The sequence below is a fragment of the Dendropsophus ebraccatus genome, chromosome 13, assembly GCF_027789765.1.
Source record: "Dendropsophus ebraccatus isolate aDenEbr1 chromosome 13, aDenEbr1.pat, whole genome shotgun sequence".
Classification (NCBI taxonomy): Eukaryota; Metazoa; Chordata; class Amphibia; order Anura; family Hylidae; genus Dendropsophus; species Dendropsophus ebraccatus.
Genome location: NC_091466.1, coordinates 9,470,081 through 9,479,545, shown reverse-complemented (window position 1 = coordinate 9,479,545; position 9,465 = coordinate 9,470,081).

The window sequence follows — 9,465 nt, the reverse complement described above, 5'->3', positions numbered from 1 at the left end:
GTTATTACATAGAAAGTTAGACAAATTTCTAATATACACTAATTATGGGAAATACACATAAAGGACTTTTCCCCTCAATTTAGTAGATTAGACAGGCTCAATTTTCCTAATAAACCGGTGACGTCACGAATCAGAGCAGGGCTCGGTGTAATTCCTATGAAGTGTCCAGCAGGGGGCGCAGTGAATGAAGAAATTACATAGTAAGAATAACTATATCTCAAGTGCCAGCAGCCTCATCCACGGCACATAGGAAGGGGCTGCTGGCACTTGTGCGGCTGCCCCCGCGCCAGCAGCCCCCCAGTGAACACCCCCACCCCCTAAACACCCCTGAACTAACCCCATCACAGGTGCCAGCAGCCCTGCATAGGGCTGCTGGCACTTGCAGTGCGGCTGCCCCGCGTGGCAGCAGACCCCAGACCAGCGCCCCCACCGCGTGACAGCAGACCCAAGACCAGCGCCCCCCGCCCCGCACGACAGCAGACCCCAGACCAGCGCCCCCCCAGCCCCCTAAGGACCCCATAGCTTTCCCCCAGCACACCCCCTTCCCCCGGGTGCCCCCGAACCGCACAGAGTAGAGGTGCCGTCGTGCGGGGAGGGGGTGACGCTGGTCTGGGGTCTGCCGTCGTGCGAGGAGGGGGTGACGCTGGTCTGGGGTCTGCCACCGCGCGGGGAGGGGGTGACGCTGGTCTGGGGTCTGCTATCGCGCGAGGTGGGGTGAGGGTGTTCACTGGGGGCTGCTGTCACACGGGGGAGCAGCCACACCACAAGTGCCAGCAGCCCCATCCTATGTGCCGAGGATGGGGCTGCTGGCACTTGTGGTATACAGTTATTTTTACTATGTAATTTCTCCATACACTGCGCCCCCTGCTGGACGCTTCATAGGAATTATACCCAGCCCTGCTCTGATTCTCAATGTCACCGTTTTTTTTTAGGAAAATTGAGCCTGTTTGATCTACTAAATTGAGGGAAGTTGTACTTTATGTGCATTTCCCATAATTAGTGTATATTAGAAATCTGTCCAACTTTCTATATGTAATAACATTAAAAATTACTTTTGCCTGAACTTCTCCTTTAAGCCCCATATTTGCAGAAGGGCAATTAGCGAATTTACAAAGAGTGCGGAGGTGCAGAAGAGCGTTTCTAACAGCAATCATCATGCTGATGGTGAAATCTTCTTTCCTCTAGACGTAGAGGATGCCCCCTTGTCATGGTTACAGACCTAGGAGGAAGGAGACCACTACAAAGATCTCTGTACTGTCCATTCATATGTTTGTACATTGTGATCAGATCGCCCCTAAGACGTCTTTTTTCTAGTGTAAATAACCCCAAGCTTGATAACCTGTCCTGGTCCTGTAACCCACCCATTCCCTTAATGACCTTTGTTGCCCTCCTCTGCACCCGCTCCAGTTCAGCTGTGTCCTTCCTATATACCAGTGCCCGGTGCTGTACACAGTATATACCATGTGTGGTCTGACCAGTGATTTATAAAGAGGCAAAAATATGTTCTCATCTTTAGCATCTATACCTCTTTTGATGCACCCCATTATTTTATTAGCCTTGGCAGCTGCTGCCTGGCACTGATTACTAAAGTTGAGTTTACCATCCACCAATACCCCCAGGTCCTTTTCGGAAGCAGTGTTACCCAGAGTTTTATTATTTAGCACGTAACTGTACTTATTATTTCTACGGCCCAAGTGCATAATCTTACATTTATCCACATTAAACTTAATTTGCCATTTCTCCGCCCAAGCCTCCAGCTTCTCCAAATCCCTTTGTAATATGATATTATCCTCCTCTGTGCTGATTACTTTACCCATTTTAGTATCATCTGCAAACATGGAGATTCTACTCTGTAGCCCCTCTACAAGATCTTTAATAAAAATATTAAAAAGAAGTGGACCCAACACTGACCCCTGTGGTACCCCACTAGTAATATGTTCCATCAATGACCACCCTCTGTTTTCTATCACACAACCAGTTACTTACCAATTTGCATACGTTTTCCCCTAATCCCAGCCTCCCCATTTTATAGACCATCCTTTTATGCGGCACAGTATCAAATGCCTTGGAAAAGTCCAGATACACAACATCCACAGCCTCCCCCAGGTCCAGTCTATAACTTACCTCTTCATAGAAGCCGATCAGATTAGTCTGGCAGGATCGATCCCTCATAAATCCATGCTGGTGCTGCGTCAAAAGATTATTTTCATGAAGATACACTAGTATAGCATTTCTTACAAACCCCTCAAATACTTTACCTACTATAGATGTTAGACTTACAGGCCTGTAGTTTCCAGGATCACTCTTTGATCCCTCCTTGAATATTGGTACCACATTAGCTATGCGCCAGTCCTGTGGAACAATCCCTGTCATTCTGGAATGTTTAACCTCTTAAGGACCCATGCCGTACCGGTACGTCATGGATCCCTGTCACGATCAGGGGAGATGGCCTGCTATAATGCATCTCTCCCTGTTGGCATGGGGGGTGGTTTACACCCCCCGTGCTGACGATCGCTGCTATTGGCTGATCAGTTCAGATCAGCCAATAACAGTGATATTCGGCTTTCCAGGTCATTGGTGACCCGGAAAGCAATGGTGGTTGGTGCTGTCCGATACAGCACCAACCGCCATTACTGTTACAATATATGTGTAAAAAAAGTGTAATACCTGCATCTGAACACCTCAGCTAGGTAGCTGAGGTGTTCAGAGCAGTTATTTGCCTATACTCACCTGATCCAGGCGTCCGGAGCGATGTCTTCCGGGACCCACAGCGCCCTCTTCTTCCCCGTCGTCTATCTTCGTCTTTTTCCGTCTCCTCATCATCTATCTTCGGCTTTATTTCGGCTGTTTTCTTTCTACTGCCCCCTAGCGGCTGATAAGTGTATATAATCCACTTATCAGTAGCTATAGGGTTGTAGGCAGTGTGTTGTTGTTTTTTTTCTTTAATGCACCCTACCGCCGCTGAGTGCTGATCAGCAACTCCTCCTTTTTGGCGTAGGGGCTTCCCCCTACTACATTACACCACACTACAAAAAATAAAGTTTTACACTACACTACATTAAAATTTACATACCCCATATACTCATCCCTGTATAAAGATAGACCCCAGAGTGTTTTCGGCAGAGGAGGCATACGCTATTTTTACCTCCGACACCGAAACAGCCAGTGAGAATGAATGGGGGGATCCTTTTTTCCGATTCAACTGTTTATTAAAGGTTTTACATTTTCACACATAAGAACAAAGTACAAAATGCTAGAGAAGGCATAAACATCTTTTGCAACAAGATACATGATACATAACAAACACAGATAGCAGAACATCTGAAATGTTGTTCTAGTATGATAACTCAGTAAGAAGGGTAGCAGTCATCAGCATATCTGGGACAGCCCAACAAAGTGGGTCTGCCGGAACCAACAATGCTGGCTGGCGATAAAGAGTCCAGTCCACAGATACTGAAAGGAAACAGGACAGTACAACAACTGCGTCTACCAAAATGTAAGGAAACGGGGAAATGTAAACAATTTTAATTTTAAGTTCTGCATGAGAGGGGGTTAGAAAGACGGAGGGGGGGAGGGAGGAGGAAGAGCGAGTTAAGAAGGGTGAGTAAGAGAGGGATAGAAAAGCGAAAAGAACAGGAAGACAGGATCCATACCTGAATAGTCAGTGACAGACAACTATTAGGCAACCCGGGCGTCCTGGGGCGACCCCAGCATTAGCACCACACATCTCCAGGGCCGTACAGGTAGGGGGGGGGGAAGGGGGGGGAAGGCATGTCATGGGTTACCCAGTGTGACAGACCCGTATCTAGGTGATGCAAGGAAATCTAACCACGCATACCACGTGGACGTGTAAGCGGAAATGTCCTTAGGGGAAGTGGCAAGAAGATCTTCCATATGTTGTATGTGTGTGACCTCCCTAAACCATTCCTCCAAGGTCGGGGCGTCCGTGGTACGCCAGTGTCTGGGGATCACAGTTTTGGCCGCCTGCAACAAATGTCTCGTGAGGGATTTCTTATATTTCACCTGGGACATGGGGAACATGAACAAGAGCACGGATTCAGGGGTGTTGGGGATGTGCACGCCAGTGATCTCAAAGATTAGCTGCAATACTAGTGTCCAGTATGGCTGAAGCCGGGGACAGCCCCACCAAATATGAGACATAGTTCCAGGTGCGGTGCCACATCTCCAGCACTCCTCCGAAACCGAGGGGAACCACTTATGAAGGACCGTGGGGACCCGATACCACCGAGATGCAATTTTGTAGCAGGTCTCCTGCGCTTTTGTGGCAATAGTCGCCTTGTGGGTAAGGAAGAAGCATCTATTTCACTGCTCCTCCGAGAACTTTTTACCGAGCTCCGCCTCCCATTTCCCACAATAGGGGGCTAGATCCTGAGATCGTTCATGAATTAGCTGGCTGTATATGGCAGAAATGGTATGTGTAGGGGATGAGTCGGCGACACAAAGCCGTTCAAAGGCTGTGAGGGGACGGGATAAATGCTTTCCCTGCGATACGGAGGAGTGGAAATGTTTGAGTTGCAGATAAGCAAACGGCGCACGCGCAACTGGGGTGTCGTCTTTGAGGATAGAGGCAAGAGGTTTAAGGGAGCCTTTGTCGAGCACCTGAACAAAGCGCAGGGGCGCAATTTTGGAATATCCCAAAAAAGGGGCAGACGATGCCCCTGGGAGAAAATCGGGGTGGTCGGTTATCGGCAGCAAGGGCCCCAGAGGGTCCACCAGAGAGAGACTCGATCGTCCCGTGGTAAGGGTGGCCAGGGTATGACGTGTAGAAAAGGACATGGTGGGGGCGTTTAATAAGGATGGGGACCAGGTCCAGGGGAGCGTGGCTAAGGACTTGGAAGAAAGGGACTGAGCCAGGTGTACCCATAGCTTGACTTTCTCGTTGTTTATCATGTCTAACACTCGGGCGTGGGCACACGCAAGATAGTACAGTCGGCAATCCGGTAACCCGGCGCCACCCATGGATTTGGGCTTAGTTAGAGTCAGCCTGTTGAGTCGAGGGCTCTTAGCGGCCCAGACAAAGGTGCCGAAACACCGCAGAAGCTGGGTAAAAAATGAGGGGGAGAGGAGAATCAAGATGGTTTGCAAAAGATATAGAAGACGTGGTAGCAAGGTCATCTTGATAATGCTGATTCTACCGAACCAAGAGAATTCTGGGCGGTCCCATTGTTCCAAGTCCCTATGGAAACGCGTTAAAAGGGGAGTGAAATTAGATGAGAAAAGGAGGGAAAGATCCGATGGGAGTTTAATACCTAAGTAGGTGATTCCAGAGGGGGGCCAGGTGAAAGGAAAGGATGCTTTAAGGGAAGACGCTACAGTGTCAGGCAGGGAGACATTGATGGCCTCCGATTTGGGCAGATTAATTTTGAAGTTTGACCATGCTCCAAATGCAGACCATCGGGTCAGTAGGGAAGGGAGAGAGGTTACAGGGTCTTTAACGTAGACCAGGAGATCGTCAGCAAAAGCCGAACATTTGTACTCCCTGTCGCCCACCATGATCCCATGAATGTTCGGGTCTGCCCTAATGGAGGCCATCAGGTGCTCCATCACCAACACATATAGTAGCTGGGAGAGAGGGCACCCCTGGCGAGTTCCGTTATGTATGGGGAAGGGATCAGAGAGGGTGCCATTAATTTTCAGTTGGGCTTTTGGGGTGTTATAGAGCGCCATGATTTTGGATATGAGAACGGGACCTAAGCCTAAGTGATGGAGGGTCTGTGCCAGGGAGGGCCAGGAGATCCTATCGAACGCCTTCTCAGCATCCAGCGATAAGATCATCATCAGGAGCTTCTGAGAGCGAGCATAATGTATAAGGTCTATTGTTTTGATAGTATTATCCCTGGCTTCTCTCCCCGGCACAAACCCCACTTGATCCAGGTGAATGAGAGAGGGCAGTAGGGCATTGAGGCGGTTGGCTATCATTTTAGAATAGATTTTCAGGTCAACATTGAGGAGGGAGATGGGGTGATAACTGCTACAAAGGAGGGGGTCTTTCCCGGGTTTCGCTAGAACCACAACATGTGCTAGAGTAGAGTGGGCTGGGAACGGAGAGTCCGAGGAGATGGAATTATAGGCGGGTAACAGAAGAGGGGCAATGTGGGATCCTTTTTTCCTCCATTTATCCTCATCATCATCATCCAGTGATGATGAATATCCACCTAGGCGTCCAAGGAGGTTGCCTCGGGCTGCCCCCCATACACGTCATCCCAATAAGAGATGACGGTATGGCGTGAAATTCTACAAACTCTGTGAGAGTACCTCAGGGTACACTTACAGATTTAGGCTATGTTCACACTGCGTATGAATCCGTCCGCAGTTCTTACGCCGCCGTACATGTGCGGCTGAAACAACGGGCGTGGGAAAAATCGACATGCGTCGGATGCGTACGCACCGCGAACATACGCCTGTAGTACAGTTATGCTTCCTAGCTTGTTTCGAAGCTATCTGAGGCAGGTCATTTACTTGGAAATCTTCTCCCAGCCCCGTAAACCACACAGAACCTTTTGGATCGAAAAATCAAGTTCAAATTGGCTGAAATAAGTACTTCGTACGGGACCGCATGGAAATCCACGGCCGTAAGTTTCAACATTTCCGTCCTCAAACAATGGTCTTGTTCATTTTTCACGGCGCCGTATACGATCCGGCCGTAAGCTCATACGTAGTGTGCATTGTGCGGCCGTATATCGTATACTTCCCAGCGAACGCATCAACCTCAAAACTACGTGCGTATATTCGCGGTTCGCTCTACGGACGGATTCATGCGCGGTGTGAACATAGCCCACGGGTACGTGCACACTGCAGAATGGCGATGGATAACCCGTTGCGCATTCTGCAGTTGGCACCTGCCGGCAGACTGATGGGGGCGCGAGCGTCATACACTTCCTTCTATGCACGGGCGAATTCTGTCGTCCATCCAAATAATAAAAGAATGAACACGTTCATTCTTTGGACGGAGGGCGGAATCCGCCTGTGCATAGAATGGAGTCTATGACATGTGCGGAGACACCCGCGCCCGCATCAGTTTGCCGGCGGGTGCCAGCTGCGGAATGCGCAACGGGTTATCTGTCGCCATTCCGCAGTGTGCATGTAACCTTAAGAGTGTAGGAACGAAGTGACACCCGAATCCAGCCCCCAGATGCCCCCCACCCCATCCTCGGAGTTAGTGGGAGGATCGTGGGATAACTTTTATACCAGCACCCCCTCTTCCGGTCCCTCGCTGCCCCAGCTACTGTAGCTTGCGGCATGATCCGAAAATATCAGAAGCCGTAATAGAGCCCTAATATTTAGCAGCCATGGAGCGGACCCAGCGCTTCTGGATATGAAGGACCCCGTATGGCACCAGGGCAACATTTTCCAGGTGACGTCCCCCACACTGGAGAAAGGGAGACCCCAGAAGAAGTGCAGAGTGTGGGGTAATGGGGGATCAGGAAGGAACTGATGCCACCTGTCCTGATCCCCCCGGCCTCTGCATACTGGATCGCTTCAAGGCGTACCACACGTCATCGGAGTTCTAAATTATCTAAACTCTTTTCCTTATTCCTATTTCAGGGGTCACGTTGATCCAGGGATTATTCTGATCGCCATTATGGAGTCGGGAAGGAATTTTTTCGTGAGGCTTCTGTTGTCTGCCTCATGAGGGTTTTTTCCTTCCTCTGGATCAACAAAGGTTAAATTTGACTCCTGTCCTTTTCAACCTTATAAACTAATAATTGGCCTAATACCCATAAATAAATTAAAATTGTCCCTTTTCCCCAACTAAATAGGCTTGGCCGCCATTCCCATTAGAGACTTGCCATGTTGCATTTACAAAGCTCCTGTGCTGCCAGGACAATGGACCCCCTCCCCCCCCACCCCACAAGTGACCCCATTCTGGAAACTATACCCCATAAGGATCTAACAGGGGGGCAGTGGGGATATGGACCCCTTGGTGACGGGCACATTTGTGCTGTGAAAATGCAAAAAATTGTATTTTTCATTTTCACAGCACATGTTCTTCATATGTGGCCGTCACCAGTGGGGTCCATATGCTCACTGCACCCCTCGTTAGATTCCTTATGGGGTGTAATTTCCAGAATGGGGTCACTTGTGGGGGGTTTCTACTGTCCTGGTAGCACAGGGGCTTTGTAATTGCGACATGGCCTCCATCCTCCATTCCAGCCTCTAAATGGCGCTCTGTCCCTTTGGTGGCTTGCCCTGTGCCCATATGGCACATTATGTCCAAATGTGGGGTATTTTCGTACTCCGGGGTAACTACCCTACACATTTTGCATTTATATTCTCTTTTAACCCCTTGTGGAAATTAAAAAAAAATCAAGGCTAGACCAACATTTAGTGTAAAAATCTTTTAATTTTTATACTAAATCATTGATCTTGACTTGATTTTTTCATTTTCACAAGGGGTGTAAAGATTAAAAAAAAAAAAAAAAAGTGTAGAGCAATTTCCCCTGAGTACGGAAATACCCGACATGTGGACATAAAGCGCCATGTGGGCGCAGGGCAAGCCTCCAAAGGAAGGAGCGCAGTTTGGCTTTTGGAGGCTGGATTTGGCTAGAGTGGATGATGAACGCCATGTCGCATTTACAGAGCCCTCGTGCTGCCAACACATTGGAAACCCCCCACAAGTGACCCCATTCTGGAAACTACACCCCTCAAGGAATCTAACAAGGGGTGCAGTGAGGATATGGACCCCACTGGTGACGGCCACATTTGTGCTGTGAAAGTGAAAAAATTTAAATTTTCACTTTCACGTCACATTGTTCCACATTTGTGGCCGTCACCAGTGGGGTCCATATGCTCACTGCCCCCCTTGTTAGGTTCCTTAAGGGGTGTAATTTCCAGAATGGCATCACTTGTGGGGGATTTCCAATGTTTTGGCTGTATGGGGGCTTTGTAAATGCAACATGGCCCTTGAAATCTGTTCCAGTCAAATCCAGCTTCCAAAAGCCAATTGGCGCACTTAGCTTTTATTTATGTGACTCACCTAAAGGGTTAAAACACTTTCTAGGTGTTTTTTGCACAGTTTGGGGGGGGGGGTGCAGTTTCTGAAATGAGGTGCTTTGTGGAGCTTTCTAATACCCGTTAAACCTGAACAGGTCCCTAAAATGATCTGATTTTGAAATTTTACTGAAAATTTTAAAAATTGCTGCTAACGTTCTAAACTTTCTATTGTCTAAAAAAATGGAAAGAAAGTTTAATAAAAGCCGCCAACATAAAGTAGACATATTGCTAATGATTCCATGAGTAGCATACACACATAAATCCAATGCTTGCACATTTATTATCTTCAGCCAACTTAAGTTACATAGTTATCAAAAACTTCACCACTGAGAGATAGTAGAAAGATTGCACTGATGAGAGAACCTCAGCCAATAATATGGAAACGTCCACCGCCCAGCCGGGCTGATCCAAGTTCACATAGGACGCCGGGACACTCACGGAACAGATGGA